Here is a 14,534-nt window from a genome sequence, read left to right on the forward strand (position 1 = left end):
AGAATGGTTGAATCAATTCACAACTCCACCAGCAATGAATTAATGCCCCAACTTTGCCACATCCCCTCCAGCATTCATTACTTTCCTTTGCTGTTATGTTAGCCAATCTGCTAGGTGTGAGGTGATACCTCAGAGTTGTTTTGATTTGCATCTCTGTTTATAAGAGATGTACAACATTTCTTCATGTGCTTATTAATAGTTTTGATTTCTTTGACTGAGAACTGCCTGTTCATGTCCCTTGCCCATTTATCACTTGGAGAATGGCTTGATTTTTTGTACAATTGATGTAGTTCTTTGTAAATTTGAGTAATTAAACCTTTGCCAGAGGTTTTTATCAAGATTGTTTCCCAATTTGTTGCTTCCCTTCTGATTTTAGTTACATTGGTTTTGATTGTACAAAACCTTTTTAATTTGATGTATTACAGATTATTTATTTTGCATTTTGGGACTCTTTCTAAGTCTTGCTTGGTTTTAAAGCCTCTCCCTTCCCAAAGGTCTGACATGTATACTATTCTGTGTTTACCCAACTTACTTATGGTTTCCTTCTTTATGTTTAAGTCATTCACCCATTTTGAATTTATTTTGGTGAACGGTGTGAGGTGTTGCTCTATTCCTAATCTCTCCCACACTGGCTTCCAATTTTCCCAGCAGTTTTTATCAAATAGTGGATTTTTGTCCCAAAAGCTGGGATCTTTGGGTTTGTCATATAATGTCTTGCTGAGGTCACTTACCCCGAGTCTATTCCACTGATCCTCCTTTCTGTCTCTTAGCCAGTACCAAATTGTTTTGATGACCGCTGCTTTATAATATAGTCTGAGATCTGGGACTGCAAGGCCCCTTTCCTTTGTATTTTTTTTTCATTATTTCCCTGGATATCTTTGATCCTTTGTTCTTCCAAATGAACTTTGTTATGGTATTTTCTAGATCAGTAAAAATATTTTTTGGAAGTTCCATGGGTATGGCACTAAATAGATAGATGAGTTTGGGTAGGATGGTCATTTTTATTATATTGGCTCGTCCTACCCATGAGCAGTTAATGTTTTTCAATTGCTCAAGTCTAGTTTTAGTTGTATGGAGAGTGTTTTGTAGTTGTGTTCATAAAGTTCCTGTGTTTGTCTCAGGAGATGGATTCCTAAGTACTTAATATTGTCAAGGGTAATTTTAAATGTAATTTCTCTTTCTAATCCTTGCTGCTGAGCTGTGTTGGAAATATATAGAAATGCTGATGATTTATTTCGGCTTATTTTGTATCCTGCAACTTTGCTTAAGTTGTTGCTTATTTCCACTAGCTTTTTAGTTGATTCTTTAGGATTTGTTAAGTAGACCATCATGTCATCTGCAAAGAGTGATAACTTGGTCTCCTTATTGCCAATTTTAATGCCTTCAATTTCGTTTTCTTCTCTAATTGCTACTGCTAGTGTTTCTAGTACAATGTCAAATAGTAGAGGTGATAATGGGCATCCTTGTTTCACTCCTGATCTTACTGGGAATGCATCTAGTTGCATTGCAGATGATATAAGTTAATGGTTTTAGATATATACTGTTTATTATTTTTGGGAATGACCCTTTTATTCCTATGCTTTCTAGTGTTTTTAATAGGAATGGGTGTTGTATTTTATCAAAGGCTTTTTCTGCGTCTATTGAAATAATCATGTGATTTTTGTTGGTTTGCTTGTTGATGTGGTCAATTATGTGGATGGTTTTCCTAAGATTGAACCAGCCCTGATTCCCTGGTATAAATCCTACTTGATCATGGTGAATGACTCTTCTGATAACTTGCTGGAGTCTTTTTGCTAGTATCCTATTTAAGATTTTGCATCTCTGTTCATTAGGGAGATTGGTCTATAATTTTCTTTCTCTGTTTTTGGCCTGCCTGGCTTTGGAATTAGTACCATAGTACCATGTTTGTGTCATAAAAGGAGTTTGGTAGAACTCCCTCTTTGCTTATTATGTCAAATAATTTGGTTCTTTGAATGTCTGATAGAATTCACTGGTAAATCCATTAGGCCCAGGGGATTTTTTCTTAGGAAGTTCTTTGATGGCCTGTTGGAATTCTGTTTCTGATATGGGATTATTTAAGAAATATTTTTCTTCTTCTGTTAGTCTAGGCAATTTATATTTTTGTAAATATTCATCCATATCACCTAGGTTGGTATATTTATTGTCATATAGTTGGTCAAAGTAGTTTTTAATGATTGCCTTAATTTCCTCTTCATTGGTGGTGAGGTCCCCCTTTTCATCCTTGATGCTGTTAATTTGCCATTCTTCTTTCATTTTTTTTAAATTAGATTAACCAGTACTTTGTCTATTTTGTCTGTTTTTCAAAGTACCAGCTTCTAGTCTTGTTTATTAGCTCAATAGTTCTGTCACTTTCAATTTTATTAATTTCTCCTTTAATTTTTAGGATCTATAGTTTGGTTTTCTTCTGGGGGGTTTTAATTTGTTCGTTCTTAAATGTTTTGATTTGCATTTCCAATTCATTGATATCTGCCCTCCCTAATTTTTTTAATATATGCACTCATGGATATGAATTTACCTCTGATTACTGCTTTGGCTGCATCCCATAAGGTTTGAAAGGATGTCTCACCATTGTCATTTTCCTCAATGAAATTATTAATTGTTTCTATGATTTCTTCTCTAACTAACCAATTTTGGAGTATCATATTATTTAATTTCCAATTAATGTTTGATTTGGCTCTCCATGTACCCTTTCTGATCAATATTTTTATTGCTTTATGATCTGAAAAGGTTGCATTTATTATTTCTGCTTTTCTGCATTTGAGTGCCATGTTTCTGTGACCTAGTGTATGATCTATTTTTGTGAGTGTGCCATGTGGTGCTGAGAAGAAAGTTTATTTCTTTTTGTCCCTATTTATTTTTCTCCATATGTCTACTAACTCTAATTTTTCTAAGATTTCATTCACTTCTTTTACATCTTTCTTGTTTAATTTTTTGTTTGATTTATCTAAATTTGAAAGTGGTTGTTTCTAGTCTCCCACTGATATGGTTTTACTGTCTATTTCCTCCTTCAATTCTCCTAGTTTCTACATTAAAAATTTGGATGCTATACCATTTGGTGCATACATGTTGATTAGTGATATTTCCTCATTGTCTATACTCCCTTTTAGCAGAATATATTTACCTTCCCTATCCCTTTTGATCAAGTCTATTTTTGCTTTGGCTTTGTCAGATATCATGATTGTAACTCCTGCCTTCTTCCTATCAGTTGAGGCCCAGAAGGTCTTACTCCATCCTTTAATTCTAACCTTGTGAGTATCAACCTGCCTAATGTGTGCTTCTTGAAGACAACATTGGTAGGGTTTTGGGTTCTAATCCAATCTGCTATTTGTCTACGTTTTATGGGTGAGTTCATCCCATTCACATTCAAAGTTATGATTGTCAATTGTGGATTCCCTGGCATTTTGATATCTTCCTGTAGTTCTGAAATTTCTTAATTTGCTCTATCCTTTTGAACCAGTGATTTACTTTAGATCAGTCCCCCTAATCCCCTACCTTGATATGCTTCCCTTTCTATCCCCTCCCTCTTTATGCTCCCTTCCCCTTCCCCTCTCCTTTCCTCCATTTATATTTTCCCTCTCCCTACCCCCTCCTTAATTTTCCTTTCTTTCTTACCCCGTTGGATAAGATAGAATTCAGGATCCCACTGGATCTAGATGTTCTTCCCTCTCAGATTTGATTTCACTGAGAGTAAGGCTTAAGTAATTCTACTTCACACTCTCTTCCTCTCCTTCTCATATGAGAGTTCTTCCCCTCCCCTTCCCATGTGTATCTTTGTATGGGAAAGATTATTCTATTAGCCCCCCCCCCATTTCTTGAAGTAAATGTTAGTATTTTCAATGCTCCCTCCTCCCTTTTTCTTTCTTTGCCCTCGCCTTTCACCAAATCTTCTTGATGCCCCAATCTTTCCCTATGTATGCTTCTTCTAACTACTCTGATGATACATACAATTTTTGAGAGTTACACAATACATTTTTCCACATATTAATATATATAATTTGATATAAATGTAGTCCTTATATAAGAGAGTTTGACTTAAAGAAAAAGATTTGTCTCCTTTTCCCTTTCTTTCATATTTACCTTTTCATGTTTCTCTTGCTTTCTGTAATTGGATATCAAAATTTCCACTAAGTTCTGGTCTTTTCTTAGAAATGCTTGGAAATTTTCTATTTTTTTTGAATGCCCATACTTTCCCCTGGGAGTATATAGTCAGTTTAGCTAGGTAGTTGATTCTTGGTTGGAGACCCAACTCTCTTGCCTTTCTAAATATCATGTTCCATGCTTTGAGGTCTCTTAGTGTGTTAGCCGCTAAGTCCTGTGTGATCTTTATGGGAGACTCCCTATATCTGAAGCTCCTCTTCTTGGCTTCTTGTAGGATTTTCCCTTTTCTTGGAAGCTCTTGAATTTGGTGATTACATTCCTGGGGGTTGTCTTTTGGGGATTTAGTATAGAGGGTGTTCTATGTACCCTTTCTAGTTCTATTTTGCCCCCTTGCTCCAGAACATGTGGGCAATTTTCTTCTATAATCGCCTGTAGAATAGCATCGAGGTTTTTGTTTATCTCTCGTTTTTCAGGGAGACCAATAATTCTGAGGTTGTCTCTTCTTCCTTTGTTTTCCAAGTCTGTGACCTTTTCAGTGAGATTTCATGTTTTCTTCTAATTCATTAATTTTTTGGATTTGCTTTATTGATACTTGCTGTTTTGTATTCTCGCTGACTTCCATTTGCTTAATTCTGGTTGTTAGGGACTGGTTTTGCTTTTTAGCTTTGTCTGCCTTTTTATTAGATGCTTCCAGCTCTTTATCCAATTGTGAAGTCTTGTCTATCAGACTGCTGATCTCTTTCTCCCATTTTCTTCCAAAAGGTTTCCATCTTTTGGGTAAGCTCCAGTTTGAGATCTTTCAGAGCTTGTGAAAGTACACACACACACACACACACACACACACACACACACACACACACATATACAGTGATTGATTGCAATTGAGCTATGTTAACTATCATCGTGTAGCTTGTTTGAGATATAGTGTAGGTATTATTCTGAATATGCATTTTAGAAGCTCTTATGATCTATATTTTAAGGCATTGAAGCTATAGAACAAAGTCTGTTTACTTAATTGAAACAACTGAAGATAAATATAGCTATACACAAGAAACAAAGGTTTATGATAGAAGAAACTGGAAGAAAATGGCTGTATAAATGTTTAGTTTTAGAAGGCATTGAAGATCATTACAATAATGCTTTTTAAGGAAGTCAAACATTATAATAAAAAATTGAGGAGACTTTGTTATTCCAAAACAACATGAACTAATACTTTGAAACTTACAAGAAGATGTTTCAATGTTTTCCCTTTTAAAACTATAATAGTGCTCAGTCAAGCACACTGCCCTACTTCATTTAATCAATACATGTGATTTGCAATATTATTCTCCTATAATTTCTCATTGTATTTTCCATCATATGTTATTGTAATCATTATCTTTTTCATAAGCACTCCCCCATCCCCTAATTCTATTACTTAAGAAAAAAAAACTTTTCTTAATTTTCTTTTGAAAATCAAATAAATTCTTCAATTCCAAGTTAGTTCCTGGACTCAAATAAAGAGACAAATCTAAAAATCTATCATTTTACAATCATAAAAAAGGAATTTTTTTCTAGTTGATCATATACAACTGGCTCAAACATTTGACTGCTCCTTCCAGGACAAAATTTTGCCTGTGGACCCTGGCTTATATTTTAATTTTAAATGAGGCAAATGGGGACACTCACATTTTTTTAAACTGCATCCAAGTTCCAGAAGAGTAATAATGGATTTCTGTAGTGACAGAGGCCTGATTGCTAGTCCCAATAGAAGTCAAACTGACTACAGAGGCTGACTAAATAGGAGAAAATATACTTGTGTAAAAATAAAACAAAATCATAATCTTTTAAAATCTCCCCTATATGTTTGGATCAACCAAGTCCCTTTACGTTTCTGATGCATCTTTTTTTTTTTTGCTGTTCTCTTTCCCATATTTCAGGAAGTATTCTGACCAACTGGACTATGACCAAAGTACAAGTGAGAATGAAGAGAAAAAACAAATTATGCAAAAGTAAAGGAAAATAGGAACTCCTAGAGATAAATTTTAAAATCACTAGTTCTCTGAGAAGTCCAGAGGTTTTACTATTCTGTTTAAGTGATATTTCTCTTCCTTCCTATTTTTGTCTCTGTCTGTGTCTGTCTGTCTGTGTCTGTCTGTCTCTTTCTCTCTTTCTCTCTCACACACATACACGACTCAGGCTAGTGAGTCAATTTAAAAAAAAATGAAATCTTAGTATTTTTATTCATCCTCCAACTGCTTTGCTATTTCTACTTATTTAGGAGTTCTAAAAGAAAAAGACTAGAGTGAAATTCACTTTGATGCTTTAGCATTCAGAACTCTTTTTTTTTTTTAATGAGAAATTTACCCACTTGCTAGTAGAAGGGTTTCTCTCAGTTTCTCCACGGTAGGTCCCTGTTTATTATCATTGCATGATAAAACACCATTAATCCCATATCAAGGGAGTAAAATTCAATGTAATTATAGTTCTTCAATCAACCAGCATTTTTTATTGCAGCTATTTATTTAACCTAAAGTCCTGATAATATTTAAATTAATGTCTCATTTGAGTCCATAGAGCTTTTCTAGATTTAGTATATCTCCAAGTAAATGTCACCAAATGCTGCTAATGAATACACTGGATATATATCTCAGAGTAAACTAAGAAGCATCAATTTAAAAAAAATGGTGGTATTGGAAAGGGAGAATGCCATCATGATTTCAAGGTAGATAAAATACTCTACAGGGTATCACATCTCTGAAATCTCAAAGTTTTTTTTTTTTTAAATAATATTTTATTTGATCATTTCCAAGCATTATTCATTAAAGACAAAGATCATTTTCTTTTCCTCCCCCCCCCAAACCCCCAAGCCAAAGCGTGATTCCACTGGGTATCACATGTATTCTTGATTCAAACCCATTGCCATGTTGTTAGTATTTGCATTAGAGTGTTCGTTTAGAGTCTCTCCTCTGTCATGTCCCCTCAACCACTGTAGTCAGGCAGTTGCTTTTCCTCGGTGTTTCTACTCCCACAGTTTGTCCTCTTTGTGTGAGAAAGATTATTCTATTTGGTCTTTCTTTTCCCCCTATATACACATTTCTTTTTCACCACATATTAATATACATAGATTGATATAAATATTGTCCTTATAGAAGAGAGTTTGTAAAAGAAAAAGATAACATTTTTCTCCTTTTCCATTTCCTTCATATTTACCTTTTCAGGTATTCCATGCTCTTTGTTTTTTGATATCGAACTTTCCACAGAATTTTGGTCTTTTTCTTTGCAAAAACTTGGAAATCTTCTGTTTTGTTGAATGCCCATACTTTCCCTTGGAAGTATATAGTCAGTTTTGATGGGTAGCTGATTCTTGGTTGAAGGCCCAGCTCTCAAGCCTTTCTGAAAATTATGTTCCATGCCTTATGGTCATTCAGAGTTGAACTTGCAATATCTTCTGTGACCCTGATTGGCATTCCTTAATATCTAAATTGTCTTTTTTCTGGCTTCTTGTAAGATTTTTTTCTTTTTTTGGGGGGGGTCTTTTTTTTCTTTTTTTAAATTTTATAATATTTTATTTGATCATTTCCATGCATTATTCGTTAAAGACAAAGAACATTTTCCTTTCCTCCTCCCCACCCCCCATAGCCAACGTGTGATTCCACTGCGTATCACATGTGTTCTTCATTCGAACACATTGCCATGTTGTTAATATTTGCATTAGAGTGTTCGTTTAGAGTCTCTCCTCTGTCATGTCCCCTCAACCTCTGTAGTCAGGCAGTTGCTTTTCTTCAGTGTTTCTACTCCCACAGTTTGTCCTCTGCTTATGAATGGTGTTTTTTTCTGCTGGATCCCTGCAGATTGTACAGGGACATTACACCACCACTAATGGAGAAGTCCATGACATTCGATTATACCACAGTGTATTAGTCTCTGTGTACAATGTTCTCCTGGTTCTGCTCCTTTTGCACTTCATCACTTCCTGGAGGTTGTTCCAGTCTCCATGGAATTCCTCCACTTTATTATTCCTTTTAGCACAATAATATTCCATCACCAACATATACCACAATGTGCTCAGCCATTCCCCAATTGATGGGCATCCCCTCATTTTCCAGTTTTGGGCCACCACAAAGAGCGCGGCTATTAATATTTTTGTACAAGTCTTTGTGTCCATTATCTCTTTGGGGTACAGACCCAGCAGTGCTATGGCTGGGTCAAAGGGTAGACATTCTTTTGTCTCCCTTTGGGCATAGTTCCAAATTGCCGTCCAGAATGGTTGGATCAGTTCACAAGTCCATCAGCAATGAATTAATGTCCCTACTTTGCCACATCCCCTCCAGCATGCATTATTTTCCTTTGCTATCATATTAGCCAATCTGCTAGGTGTGAGGTGATACCTCAGAGTTGTTTTGATTTGCATCTCTCTGATTATAAGAGATTTAGAACACTTCATGTGCTTATTAATAGTTTTGATTTCTTTATCTGAGAACTGCCTATCCATTTCCCTTGCCCATTTATCAATTGGAGAATGGCTTGATTTTTTGTACAATTGATTTAGCTCTTTATAAATTTGAGTAATTAAACCTTTGTCAGAGGTTTCTATGTAGATTTTTTTCCCAATTTGTTGTTTCCCTTCTGATTTTAGTTACATTGGTTTTGTTTGTACAAAATCTTTTTAATTTGATATAGTCAAAATTATTTATTTTGCATTTTGTGACTCTAAGTGTTGCTTAGTTTTAAAGTCTTTCCCCTCCCAAAGGTCTGACATGTATACTATTCTGTGTTTACCCAATTTACTTATGGTTTCCTTCTTTATGTTTAAGTCACTCACCCATTTTAAATTTATCTTGGTGTAGGGTGTGAGGTGTTGATCTATTCCTAGTCTCTCCCACATTGTCTTCCAATTTTCCCAGCAGTTTTTATCGAATAGTGGATTTTTGTCCCCAAAGCTGGGATCTTTGGGTTTATCGTATACTGTCTTGCTGAGGTCGCTTTCCCCCAGTCTATTCCACTGATCTTCCTTTCTGTTTCTTAGCCAGTACCAAATTGTTTTGATGACCGCTGCTTTGTAATATAGTTTAAGGTCTGGGACTGCAAGGCCTCCATCATATGTGTTTTTTTTTCCATTATTTCCCTGGATATCCTTGATCTTTTGTTCTAGATGAATTTTGTCATGGTTTTTTCTAAATCAGTAAAGAAATATTTTGGGAGTTCAATAGTTATGGCACTAAATAGATAAATAAGGTTGGGTAGGATGGTCATTTTTATTATATTGGCTCGTCCTATCCATGAGCAGTTAATGTTTTTCCAATTGCTCAAGTCTAGTTTTAGTTGTGTGGAAAGTGTTTTGTAGTTGTGTTCATATAGTTCTTGTGTTTGTCTCGGGAGAGATATTCCTAGGTATTTTATTTATTTTGTCTAAGGTGATTTTGAATGGGATTTCTCTTTCTAGTTTTTGCTGCTGAGCTGTGTTGGAGATATATAGAAAAGCTGATGACTTATGTGGGTTTATTTTGTATCCTGCAACTTTCCTAAAGTTGTTGATTATTTCAATTAGCTTTTTGGTTGAATCTCTAGGATTCCTTAAGTAGGCCATCATGTCATCTTCAAAGAGTGATAACTTGGTCTCCTCCTTACCTATTTTGATGCCTTCAATTTCTTTTTCTTCTCTAATTGCTACTGCTAGTGTTTCTAGTACAATGTCAAATAGTAGAGGTGATAATGGGCATCCTTGTTTCACTCCTGATCTTATTGGGAATGCATCTAGTTTATCCCCATTGAAGATTATATTAGCTGTTGGTTTTAGATATATACTGTTTATTATTTTTAGGAATGACCCTTCTATTCCTATGCTTTCTAGTGTTTTTAATAGGAATGGGTGTTGTATTTTATCAAAGGCTTTTTCTGCGTCTATTGATATAATCATGTGATTCTTGTTGGTTTGCTTGTTGATGTGGTCAATTATGTGGATGGTTTTCCTAAGATTGAACCAGCCCTGATTCCCTGGTATAAATCCTACTTGATCATGGTGGATGACCCTTCTGATCACTTGCTGAAGTCTTTTTGCTAGTATCCTATTTAAGATTTTTGCATCTATATTCATTAGGGAAATTGGTCTATAGTTTTCTTTCTCTGTTTTTGACCTGCCTGGTTTTGGAATCAGTACCATGTTTGTGTCATAAAAGGAGTTTGGTAGAATTCCCTCTTTGCTTATTATGTCAAATAGTTTGTATAGTATTGGGATTAACTGTTCTCTGAATGTTTGATAGAATTCACTGGTGAATCCATCAGGCTCAGGGGATTTTTACTTAGGAAGTTCTTTGATGGCTTGTTGGATTTCATTTTCTGATATGGGATTATTTAAGAATTCTATTTCTTTTTCTGTTAGTCTACAGAGTTTGTATTTTTATATATATTCATCTCCAATTATTCTTAAATTGTCTCTTCTCCCTCAATTTTTCAAGTCTATGAACTTGTCTGTGAGATATTTTATGTTCTCTTCTAATTTCCTGATGTTTTGGCTTTGTTTTATTAATTCTTGCTCGTTTTCTTCCAGTTGGCTGATTCTGACTTTTAAAGCCTGGTTTTCCTTTTCAGTTTGGTCAAACTGGTTTTGTAGATGCCTGAATTTCTTTTGCATTATTTCCCACTTTTCCTCCCAGATGGCTTCCATCTTTTTGATCATTTCCGATTCAAATTCTTCATGGGTTTGTGGAGAGTTTCCATTTCCTTTGGAAGGTTTTGGAGCATTTCCTTGTGTTTCCTCTTCTATCTCCTCTGTATTTTGTATTTTTGCTTCATAAAATGTGTCCAAATTCGCCCCCTTCTTCTTGTTTTCTTGGAGTGCTGAGGCTTTTCTGTGCTGTTTGCCATCTCTATCTGAGTGGGGAGGTCTAGCTTTTCTTATCTATGGTGTTCATAGGCTTTAACCCCAGGCAAATTGTCCGTTAGTGGGTGTTACTGCTCTCAGTTCCTTCCCGTTTCTTCTCCGTTGCCTTACTCCCATACCCTGAGCCTGGCTTTGCACTGTCCCCGAGGTATCTCAGAGTCTTTCTGGGCCAGAGAGGCCTGCACTCTGAGGGGGGAGGGGCCGAGGCTTCCTGGAGCTCATAGGGCTCCTGATAGGATTAACTTCAGTTGGGTTGGATTGAGTGTCTCTTAAAGCAGAGACCTTCCCTGAGACTCAGACGGAAGGATCCAGCCAGGGGGCTACAGGCTCCCCTCTGTCTCTCTCTGTTTCCCTGCTGTCTGGGTGCCCTCACGACTGGCTCAGGTTGTTTTCAGGTTGCAGCCTTCAGAATAGCCGGCCCTGGGGTCCTTTTGCTGGCTCTTAGGTTCCCGCTGCTGCCTCAGACTCATCTCTCTGGGTTGAGGAGGGTATGGGTCTTTGGACCTTCCTTCTGCCTATCACTTAGATCCGAGTGATCTCGGGTTCTGGCTTTTGGGGGGCCATACCTTTTGATCCAGTTCCAGGAGGAGGGTTCCCTGGATCTATCCTGTTGTTTGTTTTGAATTCCGGTGTCCTAGGAGCATACAGTTTGCGATCAGTAAGGAAGGGGTTTCCAGAGATCTGAACTTTAGCTCTCTCTAAGCTGTCATCTTGACCTGAACTCCTTCACAGTTGTTTTTAAGCAACAAAAGGCAACAAGCATTTACTATATGCTAAGCACTGTGTCTAGCATTGAGTCACAAACAGAAGAATAAAGTAAAACTCTCAAAGAGTTCAAAATATGATGGGAGAAAATACACAAAGAGGAGATGAATGGTGGTACAGGGAGAAAGGTATATTAATGGAGTAGTAGGGATAGATGATGTCAAAGTAGGAAAAGCCAGAGAAGAAAAGATGAGAGGGAGATGGAATTAACTGGCCTGAGAGACTAGTAAAAGTAGAGAATCAAGGAGTAATTCGCCAGTGGGAAAAGGATAAAAGTCATGTTTGCTTATTGTTTCTAGAACATAGTGTCAACTTGGGAACTTTCTCCTAACATGTGCTCTCCTAACATGTGCATTATGGGTCTCAATTAGTAATCAAAGCATACATGAGTCCTTCCAAGATACAATATCTGAGAAAGCTTTGTTCCAAATTCCTCCAATTATTGACATCGATAAAATATTTAAACAGTCAATGATATGCAAATTAATTGTATTTTTCACTAGTGTTGTGGATGTAACCTCAGTTTCCACATTTATAAGGGATTACTAGTAGAGAGTATAGCTCTCTTGCTATTCCTTCAATGAATTAATTACCTTGTATTCATTGAATAATGAAACAGAATGTTACAAAGTTTCCAGTTGATACCCAAAAACACTCAAGCAGTTTCAGACATGTGAAACACTAGATGGATAAATATTTACTATCTTGACCAGAGACAACATACATGTTGTCTGTGTCTTGTATATGGCCCATACTATTCCCATTTGTACTTGAGCCAGATAAAAATGGAATTGATAAATTTAATAAAATATAAATAAAAATACAATAAATATTCTAAAACGTGGAAGGTATTATTTTTTAAAACTATGATAATATGTGGCCCACAAAGATTAAGGATAATGCCTCCCAATTTCTATTTCTGTTTTACATGACCTATATGGTCTATGATCTAGTCCATACATAAATATTTTAATGGGCAGACATAACATATAGATGGTAAGAAGTGGAGCTAAAATTCAATATACTGAAAATAGGCTGTTTTAAAGAATGCTTTTGTACAATCTGAAAATGATATCATCAATATTTACTCTCTGTGGGATCCTGGGAAAGTCGTGGTATGTTGATCTGCTTATAGAATACATCAGTTCTTCCTATGGTAGTGGGTAGCTTTTTTCATCACGAATTTCCTAGAATTGAATTGAGTCCTTACATTGCTTCTAATAGATTTCAGTCTGATTTTTGTGGGGACCATGACCTCTAGAAACATAAACTTTACACAGTCATAAAAACATATGGAATGAACCTACTTGATGCCCTGCTTCATGTTTTCCAGAGCTGTTCTGGACCCCACTTCAAAGACAAAGATATGTGAGTGACTTAGCAAATGGAATATATCAAAATATTTTGGAGGGAGATATTTGGGTTTTTCATAACCAAGAGTTCAATAATTCTTTTAATTTCCTTAACTGATCAGTGGAAAAATTTTGTTGGTATTTCCAATTGTATGCTAATGTTTGTGGGGTTTATCACAACTAATCAGAGATATGCTAAGCAGCAAGATTGTAACTCTAAGAGTAGCAGAGGTTAAAGAGCACAGCAAGCATCATTTTGGATAATTCAGTGACTATACCAGAGTGTTCTGGCACAGGATAATATATTTCCCCCTCACGAGGTAGGAAACAGCAGCATGTCCTAACCCAAGGCTAGGTTTTGCCATTTATGACCTTTCATATCTCAGGGCAAAAATTTATTCCCTGCTGAGGAACAATTATAATATTAGCCATCTAACTTCCCAAGACAGGTGATCAACATCTCAGAAACCATATCTGTAACAAATCAATGTTACTTAGGAAAAAGGATGGCTTCTTTCTAGTGGTTTCTTGAATTCAGTCTTCATGAAGCCTTATTTGATAAGAATATGCTGTCTTGGACCTATTGCTGACTGATCCTCTCTAGATCTTATTCCTGCTCCAACACAGTTTACTTGTCATCAAGGTTCTTACTCAGTGAGAAGTATTTATATATGCTGGATAAGTACTCAAAGTTTCCTTTGTTTGGCAGAAATCCTTTCCTTGGAATGGCTCCTAGATCTTCTTCCTAGAAAAGGCTTGGAGGACCAAGGGATCATATTGTTAAGAAAGATTTCCTGCTTTCTAATAACAATTGAGAAATGAAAATATTGCTATATAATCAAGATGGATTTCTATTTACCTAGAAGAAAGGAGATTTTTTTTTTGGATTTGATTAAAATCCTGAGGTACTGGATGAAGGTGAGGAAGAATTCTTCTCTAGCCACTGTAGGTGAAAAGGAAACTCCCTTTATAGAGACATATAAGGGGTATGAACTTTGTATCGTTCATTTATGATGTAGTTATCATGAAAGGGGAAGTTTGGGAAGGTGGTCTTGAGAATCCTGAGTGGGTACAAGTTCAAGAAGAACCTTGGTAATCTTAATTTTTGGCATGTGAGAGGCATATGTATGACCTCTTAATCACTTTACTACCAATGACTGTGATATAAGATGAAAAAGTATTAACTGAACTACATTGCCTGTGTAGATACTTTGTTATATTGTCTTTTCCAATGGAATTAAAGCCCATTTAGGGTGAGAACTGATTCAATTTTATGTTTGTATCTCATCATTTATCACAGTGTTTATCATATAATTCAAAATATTTTAATTAATTGGTTGATTTCTAGAGATAGAATACTGTAAAACAATATAAGGAGGAATTAAAGATAAAACTATTGAAAAAATGTCTTTCTTCCTTGCTTTTGTGACTAAACT

This window comes from Monodelphis domestica, chromosome 3 (assembly GCF_027887165.1).
Source record: "Monodelphis domestica isolate mMonDom1 chromosome 3, mMonDom1.pri, whole genome shotgun sequence".
In the NCBI taxonomy this organism is placed as follows: Eukaryota; Metazoa; Chordata; class Mammalia; order Didelphimorphia; family Didelphidae; genus Monodelphis; species Monodelphis domestica.